The sequence below is a fragment of the Leopardus geoffroyi genome, chromosome B1 (genome assembly GCF_018350155.1).
Source record: "Leopardus geoffroyi isolate Oge1 chromosome B1, O.geoffroyi_Oge1_pat1.0, whole genome shotgun sequence".
NCBI lineage: Eukaryota > Metazoa > Chordata > Mammalia > Carnivora > Felidae > Leopardus > Leopardus geoffroyi.
The window spans coordinates 58,776,763-58,792,381 of NC_059327.1; the positions used below are offsets into that span (position 1 = coordinate 58,776,763).

At 34.9% G+C, this 15,619-nt stretch overlaps 1 protein-coding gene across 15 annotated transcripts in view; it reads left to right on the forward strand.

The window, feature by feature from the left end:
- The window catches only part of NEK1 (NIMA related kinase 1), a 227,639-nt gene that overhangs the window by 97,815 nt on the left and 114,205 nt on the right, over positions 1-15,619 (forward strand). The gene's annotated exons all lie outside the window — the stretch shown is intronic.

The following is a 15,619-nucleotide window of genomic DNA, read 5'->3' on the forward strand; positions in this document are numbered from 1 at the left end:
AACTAAATTAAGTCACATATCCAAGAAGATATTAATGGTTTTTAGATAATCATTTTAGTACTTAAAACTTAATAGTTTTGACTTGTAGAGGTATACAAATGCCTTTGACCTTTTGTCCACAGAATAACTGATGATTGTTTCTATCAGCTCACCACACCATGAGGCATCCTGCTAACCTAGGAAATAAGTCAGTGATATGGTAGTATATTTTGATTAGATTTATAACTTAGAGTAGATCCTAACTGGTATCGATGTGAGTTAATTAATGTAGTTATTTCAAATTTTAGCAGTTTTTTTTCTTTGCAATGTCATTGAAAGATACTTAGATGTTTTAATGGTCACCCTTTATATTTTTAAATTTTTTTTTTTTTCAACGTTTATTTATTTTTGGGACAGAGAGAGAGAGCATGAACGGGGGAGGGGCAGAGAGAGAGGGAGACACAGAATCGGAAACAGGCTCCAGGCTCTGAGCCATCAGCCCAGAGCCTGACGCGGGGCTCAAACTCACGGACCGCGAGATCGTGACCTGGCTGAAGTTGGACGCTTAACCGACTGCGCCACCCAGGCACCCCACCCTTTATATTTTTAACACATGAGTTTGGTTTTTGATTTTGGAATTAATTTGTGCTTGTATCCCTCCTGTAGATAGTAGAAGAGAACCTCCTGTGTTTTCTCTTACCCCGTATCTCCAACGTTAATAGCATCTGGAATTTTAGTTACAGATTTTAATTTGAAATATTTTAAAACAATTATTAGACTTATCAAGATTTATGTACTTCTTTCCTCATCACTGTTCCTTATATTCTATTCTGCTCTCACTTTGTTTGTCTTTATGGTAGAGAATATTCTCTGGTAATTCTCTTGGACAGAAACTTCCCAAGATTTGTTGGGAAATGTCTTTATTTTGTCCTTTTGCTTGAATAATTTGTAGTGGTGGTTATTTGGTGAATTTGATTACGATTTGTATGTCTGAAAAAAATATTTTGCCTTCATTTTTGAGAAATATTTTTGGTGAGTATAATATAGGTTGAAAATTTTTTCTTTTAGTACTTTAAAGATGATTCTCCAGTTATCTTCTGGCATGCCTGTTTCTGACAAGAAGTTTGCTGTCATTCTTATCTTTTTCCTGTATATGTGATGTATCTTTTTTCTCCACTGACTTTTAACATTTTATCACTGGAAGCAATTTTTTTTAATGTTTATTTTTTTATTTTTGAGAGACACAGCATGAGTGGGGAAAGGGCAGAAGGAGAGGGACAGAGGATCTGAAGTGGGCTCTGTGCTCAGAGCAGAGAGCCCAATGCGGGACTTGAACTCAGTGAACTACAAGATCATGACCTGAGCTAAAGTAGGACCCTTAACCGACTGAGCCACCCAGGCATCCCCACTAGAAGCACTTTGATTACAATGTAGTTTGGTGTAGTTTTCTTCATGTTTATTTTGTTGGAATTCTTTGAGCTTCTTGGATCTGCAAATTTATAATTTTCATCAAATTTGGAAAAATTTTATGTATTATTTATTCAAAACTTTTTTTCTGTTCCCTCTCTTTGATTCCAGGATTCTCATTACCCATCCACTAGACTGTGTGATGTTCTCTCCACATCCCTCTGTTCATTTTTTTTCACTCTTTTTTATACTTTTCATTTTGGATAGTTTTTATTTCTATACCTTCAGCCTTCAGGTTCATTAATATTTTCTTCCGCTTTGTCTAATCTATTAATCCCATCTAGACATTGTATTTTTTCATCTCAGAAATTTTTTTCATCTTGTATTTTTTTTTTTTTAATTTTTTTTTTTCAACGTTTATTTATTTTTGGGACAGAGAGAGACAGAGCATGAACGGGGGAGGGGCAGAGAGAGAGGGAGACACAGAATCGGAAACAGGCTCCAGGCTCTGAGCCATCAGCCCAGAGCCCGACGCGGGGCTCGAACTCACGGACCGCGAGATCGTGACCTGGCTGAAGTCGGACGCTTAACCGACTGCGCCACCCAGGCGCCCCATCATCTTGTATTTTTTAATTTACAGTTTATTTGGGTCATTTCTATACTTTCTGCGTCTCTCCCTATAGTATTTATGCTTTTCTCTACATTCTTAAATTTGAACACAGTTAGAGGCGCCTGGGTGACTCAGTTGGTTGAGCGTCCGAGTTTGGCTCAAGTCATGATCTCGAGGTTCATGAGTTCATGAACCTGTTCACGACAGTTCACGAGTTCACGACAGCTTGGAGCCTGGAGCCTGCTTTGGATTCTGCATCTCCCTCTCCCTCTGTTCCTTCCCCTCTTGTGCTCTCTCTCTCAAAATAAACATTAAAAATAAAAATTTGAACATAGTTATAATAGATGTTTTAATGACCTTTTGTAATAATTCTGTTATTTTTGTCATTTTTGATTGATTTTTATCCTCATTGGAATCTTCTTTTCCTGCTTTTTCATACACCCGGTAATTTGTGATTAGATGCCCAGCATTGTGTATTTTATCTTGGATTTCTTTGTATTTAAATATGTTGGGGCTTTATTCTAGGATGCAGTTAAGCTACTTAGAAACGATTTGAGTCTTTCAAGGCTTGCTTTTAAAATCTGCTAGGCAGGTCCAGAACAGCCTTAGGTCTAGAACTAATTTGGCCCCATTTCTTCAAATACTGCTTCTTCTCCTTTTTCTCTTTAAGAGAACTCATATTAGATGGTTAGCTTGGAACTTTCATCAAAGGTCCCTTTTTCTGTGTTTCTTTTTTATCGTTTTTATCCCTTTCTCTCTTATTATTGTGTTTTAGAAGTATTCCTAGGCTTAAATTTCAGCTCACTAACATATTCTTTTGTTTTGTCTACTCTGCTGTTCAGCCCATCTAATGAATTTCTTTTCATTTAGAAACTTATGTTTTCATGTCCATGAATTCTAATTTGTTTTCCCCTAAATCTCGTTAATTATATTCTCATTTTTCTGATAATACTATAGTCATTGATTAGTCTTTTTTTTTTTTTTTTAGTGTGCTATTGGCCTTCTTACCTTGGTTTCTTCTGTTTTTAACTTCTCTATTTCACAGTGTCAGCATTCATCAGATGTTTGGTGTTCACGACACTGTGTTCATATTTGGGAGTATCTTTTATTGCTCCTTACCTTTGAGTGGCCCCCTGGTGAGATGGGAGAGTGCTACTGTCTTCTGTGCAGTTTTCAGTGAGAGTAGAGAATGGATGGGACATATTGATATTCTGCAGACAAATACCTTGGCAGTTTATTTTCTGGGCTTAGGAGACTCTCATTCTTCTTCGTTATAACCAACCACCCAGAGGATTGGCCTGACCTTTACCTCTAAGCCCTCTCTGATCACTCCTATCTGAAGGTAACTCACTGTGCTTTCTGGCTTTTGGAGATGAATAATACGATGGAAGTAATACTCTTACTGTAACCACTGTCTTTTCCTAGACCTTTTCATATTCTTAGCTTCTAGAAAGTCTTAGGGCATTCTTCATGTTGCTCACACCTTCTGTGGTAGTATTCTTTCTGACATGCTTTTGCTAATGAAGTTACTCACTTAAAACTGATTTTCTGGACTTTTCTTTATCTCTGGATTCCTTCTGTTCTTGGGACTACTAAGAGTTTTGCTGGTTTTTGAGCACTGATGTCTATTCACTTAAAACAACAACTTTATTGTAGGATTTTGCAAGAAGGGAAGCTATAGAGTCATTTTGCCATCTTGCAATCAGAATTTAGTATTTTTGTTTTAATTTTTAAAAAACTTAAAAAAAACTTAGAGATCAGCAGTGCATTTTGACAGGGATTTTTATATGATCTTTCAAGATTCACTTTGTTACCCTATATAGAATTTCTTCATTCCCTTGATGGCTAAATGTATACATAAAACTTTACCTTAGAAAGATGCAGATAAGAGTAAAAAATGTTTTTTTTTTTTTAGTTGGGTGTGTGCATTATATATTAAGTTTTTTTTCTGTCTGCTAATTTAACAACAAGGCAGTTTGTTAAACACTTTGGAGGTAGTAGGTTAATTAATTAAACATTGCTTAATTAAAACTTCATCAGACATAGTTTGTCTCTAGAGTAATTTATAATCTTAATATTGAATAAGAATACATACACTAGTAATGTGACACAGTGAGTAGAAGTGAGAGGTGACATTAACTGTGGGGAGTCTTCATAGATGTTAAGTTTGAAATTGGAACTTTTTTATGATGAGATAGAGATACTATTTAAAATTGGTCTCTCTGTGTTAGTTTTCTGTTGCTGTGTAAGAAATTATCATAAACTTAGTGGCTTAAAGCAACACAGATTTATTACAGTTTCTGTGGGTAAAAAATCTGGCACGTTTTAACTGGATCCTCTGCTTATGGTCTCGTAAAGCTAAAATCATGGTGTCAGCCAGCTGTGTCCTCATCTGAGGCTCAAGTAGGGTAAGACCTTCTTCACTGCTTAGAGTGTTGGTAGAATTCACTTTCTTGCTGCTATAGTACTGAGATCTTCATTGTTTGACTAGCTTTTGACAAGGGATCAATAATTCTAAGAGACCACTGTCAGGTCTTTGCCATGTGGCCCCCTTCATCTCAGCAACAGATGACTTCTTGTGCATCAAACCCCTCTCATGTTTCAAATTCCTGACTGCCACTTCTGCAGCCAGCTTGAGAAAATTCTGATTTTAAAGAGCTCATGTGATATCACCTCACACCTGTCAAGAAAAATGCCTAGTACCCAAAAGATATGAAATAGCAAGTGTTGGTGAGGATGTGGAGGAAAGGGGCCCCTTGTGCACTGTTGTAATGTGAATTGGTGCAGCCACTGTGGAAAATAGTATGGAAGTTCCTCATAAAATTAAAAATAGAAATACCAGCTGGCTTAGCAATTCCATTTCTAGTTATTTACCCAAAATAAACAAAAAGAGTAATTCAAGAAGATATATGCCCCTACGTTCATTGCAGCATTATTTACAATACCCAAGATATTGAAGCAACCTAAGTGTCCATTGATATAGCGTACACACACACACACACACACACACACACAAGAATATTACTCAGCCATGAAAAAGAATGAATCTTCCCATATGGGACAACATAGGTGAACCTAGAAGATGTTATGCTAAGTGAAATAAGTCAGAGAACGACAATATACTGTATGATTTCACTTATGAAATCTAAAAAACAAAATACATGAACAAACAAAACAAAATAGAAACAGACTTATAAATACAGAAAACAAATTGGTGATTGCCGGAGGGGCAAAGAATGAGAGAATGGGCAAAATAGGTGAAGGGGATTAAGTGGTATAGACTTCCAGTTATAAAATAAGAAGTGATGGGGATGTAAAGTATAGCATAGGGAATATAGTCAGTTATGTTGTAATAAGTTGTATAGTGACAGATGATAACTAGACTTACTGTGGGATCATTTTGTAATGTACATAAATGCTGAATCACTCTGTATACACCTGAAACTAATATAATATTGCGTGTCAACTATAGTTGAATTTTAAAGAAATAAATAGCTCGCGAGTATCTCCTGTCAGTGAATAAATATGTAAACAAACAAATAAATAAATAAATGGCTCATGTGATTTGGTCAGGCTCACTGCATAATGTCATTTATTTATTTATTTATTCATTTATTTATAACGTTTATTCATTTTTGAGAGACAAAGCATGAGTGAGGGACAGGCAGAGAGAGGAGGAGACACAAAATCTGAAGTAGGCTCCTGACTCTGAGCTGTCAGTACAGAGCCCAGTGAAGGGCTTGAACTCACTGACTGCGAGGTCATGACCTGAGCTTAACCGACTGAGCCACCCAGGCGCCCCACTTTAAAAAAAAAATTTTTTTTTTAAAGTAATGTCTCTATTTTAATGTCAGTCATCTCATTTAACATAACCCAATCATGGAGATAAAACCCATCCTATATAAAGTCCTGGGGATTATGTAGCATTTGTGAGTCTGGTGGAGCAGCAAGGAATTAATAAGAAACCTTGGAGCTTCTCTCTCTCTCTCTCCCTCCCTCCCTCCCTGCCTTCCTTCCTGAAAAATAATAAAAGCTTAATTAAAAAAAAAAAAGAAAAGAAAAACTTTAGAGCTTTTAAAATTCTGCCTACCATACTCTTCTTTGCCTGTTATTTTAGAGATTACATCTTGGGACAGTAGACTAGGCTAGGTGAAGGAAGCTCCTTTTAAATGCTGTCTTTATCAACATGCTTGATAGAACTTTATACTCAGGTCTTCAAATAAAGAACTTTTAAAAAATAGGTTTTATTGGGGAGCCTGGGTGGCGCAGTCGGTTAAGCGTCCGACTTCAGCCAGGTCACGATCTCGCGGTCCGTGAGTTCGAGCCCCGCGTCGGGCTCTGGGCTGATGGCTCAGAGCCTGGAGCCTGTTTCCGATTCTGTGTCTCCCTCTCTCTCTGCCCCTCCCCTGTTCATGCTCTGTCTCTCTCTGTCCCAAAAATAAATAAACATTGAAAAAAAAATTTAAAAAATAGGTTTTATTAAGATATAATTTAAATACAATGAAATTCACCACTGTTGAATGTATATCACAGTGAGTATAGAGAAATGCATATAGTCATATTACTACTGCCACAATCATGGTATAGTACTATTCCAGTATCACTGAAGTTTTATCATCTCACCATAAGAAAAACAAAATTTGTAACTGTGTAAGATGATTCATGTTAACTAAACTTACTGTAATAATTATTTTTCATATGTATGTATATATATCAAGTCATTATGTTGTACACCTTAAATTAGTACAATATTAATTGGCACTTATATCTCAATAAAACTTAGGGGAGGGTTTTTTGTGTCCCTTTGCAGTCAGTCTACCAGAAGCTATAGGAAACCACTGATGTACCTCCTGTCACTATACTTTTGTCTTTTTAAAAATTTTATGTAGGGGGCACTTGGCTAGCTCAGTGGCAAGAGTATGTCACTCTCAATCTCAGGGTCAGGAGTTCGAGCTCCACATTGGGTGTAGAGATTACTTAAATAAAAAGTTTTAAAAATAAAACTTGTATACAAAATTATCAGTTATATATTTTTTTTTTGGGGGGCTGATGTGTATCAGTAGTTTTTTCTTTTTTTATTCCATGTTGAGTCATATTCCATTGTGTGGATGTACCATAATTTGTTTATTTATACCTCAGTTGATGGACATTTGTATAGTTTCCAAAAGAGATGCCTTTAAACTTGTTGGAATAATGTGAAAATTAAGTTCACAGACTTATATGCATACCTGTATAATTGACTGGCCTGTCCTTAGGGAGCCCTCCTATCTGAGTTGACATATCCCTCCTTATTATGTGTTACTTAGCTAGTGACTATTTTACATTCAAGCTTCTGAACGTTGCTGGAGGAAATTAAAGCTACAGTGATTAATGTCAGGTCAATTTTTGGTCTCTGGTTTCAGCCAAGCTGCTGAATCCTGCTAGCATTCCTTTTATATCTTCATGGTCAGCAGCCTCTCCCATTGTCCACAGTGGAAATTTTCCTCTATATTTTTGTCCCTTATCTATCTTTCTATGAGGATAATCATTATTTCATAGAGAAAATTAGGCTTAAGAGTCCCACATTTCCTCATATTTTCTGCCTCCAAACTTATACATTTATTTGTAATTGTACCAAATCTTTGTTTTCTCTAGTCTCAGGAAAGGATAGAATTTCCTCTGTTCAAAAGTCATCTTTCCCATTCCATCCTATTTGATAATTTTAATTCTAATAATTATTAATATCTCATTTATTGGGTACTTTATGTTAGGTGTGGTTCTACGTTCTTATATTAACTCTAATCTCACAACAGTGCTCTGGGGTAGATTCTGTTACGTTGCCAGTTTATATCCTATTGAGGCATAAAGAAAAATTAACTAGCTCAGGTTTTATAGCTACTAAATGATAGAATAAGTATTTAAATTTCTGTAGTCTGACTTTAGAGCTCACACTTTCATCTGTTTACTTAAGGACCTTCCTTATCTAACCATCAGTTATTTCAGACTCTCTTTTCTGAATGTTCCTTCTTTACTGGTAACCCTCCCTAGCCTACAAATATATTTGTGTTCCTCACATTTCTACGTAGTCATCATCCTGTCCTCCTCTTCCTCTTTATAGCCAGGCACTTCAAATTAATGAAGAACCTGTTGTCTCTAACTGCTTACCTACTATTCAATTTTCCATTCAAGTCCACAGCTTATTATGACAAAATCATCTTGAAAATTGACCATTCTGCGATGTTTGATCTCATGACTACTTCGGTATTTGCTCCTTGGCTTCTGTGATACCATATTCTCTTTATTTATCCGTTACTTCTCTGATTACTATTTCCAAATATCTTCTATAGGATTCTTCTCAATCTTTAAATGCTGATATTCTCTGGGGTTCTCTCCTTGGTTATTTTCTTTCTGTAAATAATATCCTGGGGTGCTCCCACATATTATTTAATCAGGGGCTGATGATTTCAATATCTGTACCAGTTATTCAGACACCTCTCCTAACTTCTCTCTAGCTGCCTCTGGAATCATTTCCTCGGTGTTGCATCAGCATCCTGTTTTTAAGAACTTATTTTATTTTAAAAATTATCTTACAGTAAGATTAACTTTATTTTTCTTTTCCACTGGTTTGAATTTTAACACATGTATAAATTCATGTAACTACCACCACAGTCAGAACATAGAACAACTCTTTCACCCCAGAAATTCTCTTGTGTTATTCTTAATATAGTCTGCACCCCCCATCTTGGCAGCCACTGATCTATTCTCCATTACTATAGTTTTGTCTTTTTAAGAATATCTTATTTTGTATGGATGTGTACACACATATATAACAGCATATAGCCTTTGCAGTTGGCTTCATTTATTTTAATGATATTCATCCAAGTTTTCGCCTATATCTAGCTTTATCTTTTTTGTTGGTAAATAATATTCCATCATATGGATGTGCTACATTTGTTTGTCTATTCACCCATTGAGCATTTGGGTCGTTTCTACTTTTTGGTAATTATGAATATTTTTGTCATATTTTATTAAGGTTGGCAGCAAATCACAGATTCTCCCCACGCTCAGAGGGAGGAGATTACACAGGGGTGTCAACCTCATGAAGCAAGGTTTATGGAGGCTACCTTAGAGTCCATGTGCCACATTCTTGTTAATTATTTTTTCATTGAAGTTTACTTTCTTTGATATTAGTATAACCATTCTAGTTTCTTTCGATTAGCGTTTGCATCGTACATCTAGTTTCGTCTTTTTAAACTACCTGTAATGACTGATTTGGTAAGATTTTTGTAGTGAATCTGTAGTTGGTTTGTGAACTTTTTTAAGTCCATTCTAACAATTCCTATTTTTAATCAGTGTGTTTAATGTAATTGAATTATATTATTATGTTTAATGGCATTTAATATAATTATTGATATGTTTACATTTATGCATGACATTTTTTTTGTAATTTTTAAAAATGTTTTATTGATTTTTGAGACAGAGAGCACAAGTGGGGAAGGGACAGAGGGAGGGGGACAGAAGATCCAAAGTAGGCTATATGCTGAGAAGAGCAAGCCCAGTGGGGGACTTGAATTCATGAACTGCAAGATCATCACCTGAGCCAAAGTCGGACATTCATCCGACTGAGCCAGCCAGGTGCCCCACACTTTATTAATATTCTGTTTATTCTCTCTTTTTGTTTCTCTTTCCAAATTCTTGCCAACTTTAGGTTATTTGAACACTTTTTATTACTTCATTTCAGTTAATCTCTTCTCATTTTGGCTGTATTTTTCATTTATCCTTTCAGTGGTTGCTAAAGGGAATTAAAAGCATACTTTACTTTTCATAATAAACAGCATTTTACTACTACTTGGAATGTAGAGATCCTTCCACCATAAAGGTTCCTTTACGCTTTTGCGTTTTATGCTTTAGTTGTCTTATCTGTTATATTTAGGTGCATTTACATCCCTACCAAGCAACGTTATAATATTTGCTTGCAACTTTAAATATATTTCAGAACTCAAGCAGACAGGAATACTTTGTTACATTTACACAAATATTTACTGTTTCTTTTGCTGTTCCTTCATTCCTAATGTTCCAGCTTTTCTTAAGTCATTTGTCTCTAGAAATTCCTTTAGCAGTTCTTTTAGATCAGGCCTGTTAGCTATAAATCCTCATTTCTATTTCATCTTTATTTGGAAGCAATATTTTCACTGATGTAGTATTTTGGGTTGACATTTCATTTTTTTATCATTTTAAAAAAATGTCACCTGTCTTCTTTTGGTCCTCCATAGTTTTTAATGAGAAATCCTCACCTACTCAAATTATTTTCCTCCTGTAAGTAATGTCTTATTTTTCTCTGGATGCTTCAAAATTTTGTGGTTTTTTGTTTGTTTTTTGTTTTTGTTTTGTTTTTGCTTGTCTTTAGTTTTAGCAGTGTAGTTAAGTTGTCTCTGGCATGGATTTCTTTAGGTTTATTCTGTTGTTAGTTTGCTTGGTTTCTTGGACTTGTAGATTCATGCCTTATGCCATTTTGGAGCCATTATTTCTTCAGATATTTTTTTTAGTACTGAATCTTTCTCTTCTCTGGTTCTCTGATCACATGAATGTTAGATCTTTGTTCTAGTTCCATGGGTTTGTGAAGCTCTGTTCAATTTTTGCCAGTTTTTTTTCCTTTTTTTTTTTTTTCTTTTTAGAGAGTGGGGAGCAGAGGGAGAAGGAGAGAGCGAATCCCAAGCAGGCTCTTTGCTCAGCAGAGAGCCCTATATGGGGCTTGATATCATGACTGTGAGATCATGACTTCAGCTGAAATCAAGACTTGGGCCCTCAACCAGCTGAGCTACCCAGGGGCCCCTCCAGTTTCTTTTCTTTTATTTAGATTGGATAATTTCTATTCCCTTTTCAGGTTTTCTTACTCTTGCCCCTTTCATCATCATTATGCTTATTTGATCCATCTACTGAATGTTTTATTTTGGTGATTGTATGTTTCATTTCTTGTGTTTCCATTTGATTTTCTTTGTAACTTTTTTTTAATGTTTATTTTTGAGAGAGAGAGAGAGAGAGAGAAAATGAGCGGGGAAGGAGCAGAGAAAGAGGGAGACAAGGATCCAAAGTGGGCTCTGTGACAGCAGCAAGCCCGATGTGGGACTTGAACCCATGAACTGTAAGATCATGACCTGAACCAAAGTCAGATGCTCAACCGACTGAGCCACCCAGGCACCCCTGGTTTCCTTTATTTCTTTATATCATTTTATTCTTCGCTAACACTTCCTATTTTAATCTTTTTTCACCACTGTTCATGATTATTTTTCAAGCACTTTTATAATAGTGTCTTTAAAGTTTTTGTCAGATAATTATATTAATATTATATAATAATATTATGTAACATAGTAGTGATATAATTATAATAATAATTAATGTTTAATATCATTTAAATAATATGTTAATTGCATATTCCCAAGTAAATTGAAAATTTTTTTTGTGGTTCTTCATGCGCTGATTAATTTTGGACTATATCTGAACATTTGGGATGTCATAGTATTAGATTTTGAATTTTGTTTAAATCATACAGAGATTGTTGATTGCTTTTGTTTTAGCAGACAGTTGACCTATCAGGCCCAGGCTGCAAGTACCTACTTTTCTGCAGTTCTACTTAGACTTTTTTTTCTCAATGTCTTATAGTGCCCTTCAGATGTGTCCTGCATGTATACTGCCCAGTATGGTCTGTCTGAGATCTGCGTAGAGGTCTAGCTGTTAGCTCTATTTTCAAAGTCTTTGGTGTATAGAACAGGATTATATCCATACATACACAGGTTACCAGTGAGCCCAGGATTTTATAAACAACTTACGAGGTCATTTTCCTCAGTTCCACCCAGTTTGCCATCAACTTGATGTTTTCCTTTCCCTGGGGCTCCACTTTTCAGTCTTCCTGGTATAACCTTCCTATCTAGGCTCTACCTTTTTGGCATGTCAGTGTCTTAGGAGACAAAGGTTCCCCTCCCTTAGAGTTTTGCTTCTTGTAAGCTCCTTTTGCTGTCTCAGCTGCCACCACAGGGGTGAGCTTTCCTGAGAGCTACAGCACATGAGAAAGTTTAAAAAAGGAGAGATAAAGAAGAAAAAAGTGGGAGATTTCCTCCCTTCTCAAGTTTTCCAAAGAGTTCCCTCTGCAGTTCGTAAGCTAGACCTAGAAATTTTCTTCTCTACCTGTCATTACCAGAGTGCTTAATTCCAGGTTTTTGGCCAAGTTAGATTTAAGCCAGAAGAAAGATTGTTTTAAAAAAATGATAACTCACCATGTGCTTGGTAGTACTTTGAGTTCTGGTGTTCTCTAATTTACCTCCTTCTATTTACTTTTCAGAGTCCTCAAATGTTGTGTCCAGATTTTATAGTTCTTTTCAGTGGGAGAAGAGGGGTAGCATGTGTTTATAACATCTTACCCAGAACTGGGCTTTCCATTCCTTCTTTCTTAACATTTTCAAAACTAAACTTGTTTAATTATCTTCACATGCACTTCCCTTTCTGTATTACCCATCTTACTGTAAAGAATCACCGTCAAAGATGGTTTGACTTTGAGGTTTTGATTTGAATTGCTGGGAATTCAAGTGCTCTTTCAGAATCTTCTCTCTGTCACTACCCATCTAGCTCATATCCAATCAGTGACCAAATCCCATGTTTTCTACCTTCTGAATATCTTGTGTTCTCTTCTTTTCTATTTTTATTATTTCTGCCCTTGTTGAAATTCTTGTCACTTGTTATTCTTTCCATCTCTTTACTTCTAATCTTGGATTTTTCTAATGCATCTTTTACTTGAGCTGCCAGTAATCTTTCCAAAGCAAAACTGAATGCATTGCTCATTTGCTTGAAGTTATTCAGTGATTCTTTATTGCTTGGAGGGTAGATTAAAACCTCTTTAGCTTAGCTGAAAGCTTCCATCCTTAGGCTTTCTTACTGTTCTTGATTTTCCTCTCTCTCTTGCTTTCTTCATCCCTTAAACTTCAGCAATACTGCACTATTTGCAGTTCTCAGAAAGTGCTGTCTCTAGTTTTTGCCTGAAATCGCATTTCCCTTATCTTCTTGACAAGAGAGTTCATGGTACTTTTTTTTTTTTTTTTTTTTTTTTGCCTTGTTTGCTTGGGCACTACTGCAGAGGATGAGGGAGAGATTCAGTGGGGAAGAGTAAATTGGTTTCCTACTGTGAGGGGAATGGTGATTAACTATAGACATAATAATTATTATATACAGCGTGTTATGTAGCTTACAAAAAACGTGCTGATTTTCTGACCTTCGTTTATCTTCATAGGAACTTCAGAGTACAGACATTGCATTGTCACCATAGGGAAGAGTTTATCAGCTCTAATAATTAGGATTGAGAAGAAGAGTGGGAGAGGAGTATGGTAGATAACTCAAGGAGTTCAGAGTCTACTCTGAAAACACAATCAAAAGTCTTTGGGAACACTCATTCATAATGTTATGTGCTGTCTCTGAGCAACCCTGTCTCCTGTAGGAGACTCTCCTTAGCCCAGCATTGTTGGTATTGAAAAAGATCACTTTAAAGTAGACCTAACTAAAATAGAGATCCACATTTTGTAGTAAAGAGTGAAAAAGAGGTTTGATGGGGGTTTTACCTTGAAAAATGCAGTTTAAAAATTATTTTGTTTTATATTTTTGTCAGAATTTTGGTTATATTTGCAAGTCTGTATTAATTTGAAAGTAATTAATTTGAGGAGGATTATAATATTTGACAGAATTGTCTAATGAATACAGTATGCATTTTATCAAATCCAAGATACAACTGTAAGTCATATTGTTATTTTACATCTGACTCAAAGAGAAAAACTGTTGCCAATTTAACTGATACATTGCTTTTTTGTCACTTCATTTTTTATTTTATATTTGCTGAATTAACTTTTGAATTTACATTTTTGATTATATAATTCTTGTGAATCCATAAAAGGGAAAACATGAATGAAATAAATTGATAAAGACATTCATTCCTAAATCTACTTCACATTCATAATTTGCCTTTCCAGTTATTACTTTCTTAAATCAGGGCCATTGATGTTCATATTTTCTCAAATAATATTATTCCCTGTAACACCAAGTGCATTGAAACTTCAGCATTTCTTAAAAGAGTACTTCAGTTTTATCTCTTGGATTTTCTCTCAACAAGTCAACGCCAGTCTACCAGTTTTATTGCTAGCATTTTCTTGCTCTTATCGAAAGGAATCAATGAGAGGTTTTCAACAACTAGTGGGGGTCATGTTTCCTCTTGAGCAAGCTCATAAGTGATATTTTATATCTAAACTTCAAGGAATTATAGTTGTCCGATTATGACGCCAAGAAAGAACTAACAAAATTTAGACATCACTCAGATATAACATTTATGTTACAACTGATGTCTGGCCGAAAGTTGATAAGTTTATAACAGATTGTAAGATGCCATGGACTGTAAGATGACCCCCATTTAAAAAATGTTAGAATGTTAAAAATATTCATATTAGAATTGATGAAAGATGGTACACCTTCACTTCATAATTTTACATGTTCTACTTTTATAACTGTAATATAAAAAAGAACCATTTTTTCAGAAATGGCAGAGACTGGCAGTTTTCTAAAGACGATTTCTTAATTTTTTAATACCCAAAATATTTTGAGGAATCAACATTATAATTCTTTGCAATTTTCTTTTATTCACTTAACTTATCTAATCCTGTCATATTTATAGATGATTTTGCATCTGATTTGAATAATTTTATAATATTACTATCATCATCTTTATGAAATCCTTTATATTTGGCAAAATTTGCAATGTCCTTTGTCATTCACTTTGTATACCATCCAACAGTCAGGGAGAGATTGATCAGCAAGGACCTTAATGTAATGAATGTGAATAGAAACTGGTGTTAAGTGAGGATGGAATAATATGTGGGGACTAACTTTATAGTGGTCATTAATGCATATTTTGGGACGGTGAAACGTTTTGTTTCTCAATTCAACATTGTAACTGCTGAGATCTTTATATAACTATACCTAGAACATAGTACAAAAATGAATATTTATAATCACTGACTCTTCAGGAAAAAAAATTAACCAGTGATTTAAGGCAGTATTATTTATTAATAAGTATTAATACTCATTATTTGTATAGTTTGAAAATGTATATACATTTACATTGTGGTTTATCCTTAAAATCACTCATAAAAATCTCCATTTTGCTGATGAAAAGAAGCAATTTTAAAGAGGTTGTAACAGATTTAGGTCTCAAACCTGATATGTATTAGGTAATACATTTACAAATCACATTATAAATAGACAAATCTAAACAGGATTAAGTTCTGAGTCTTAAAAATTAATCTTTTGTAATTGGGAAACTGTAAATTATTTGCTGAGTATATTTCATTAAGTGCTTTGGGAAATCATAATGAATTATAACATTGTTTCTATGGCAAAATGAAATTAAAGTCTCCTGACTTATGAATAAGCCTTTGGAACACAAATTAGTTTTAGGTTGAATTGAAATTTAAAGAAACTGGATTTAAAAATAATTTTATATGCTTGTGTATGTATTCAAAGTTTTCCCTGTTTAGGTCACTGAAATTTTCAAAAACTGAAATTTTCAAAGTTTAGGGAAACTAACAAGGAAGACTTTCAGCCAAATGGTTTGTT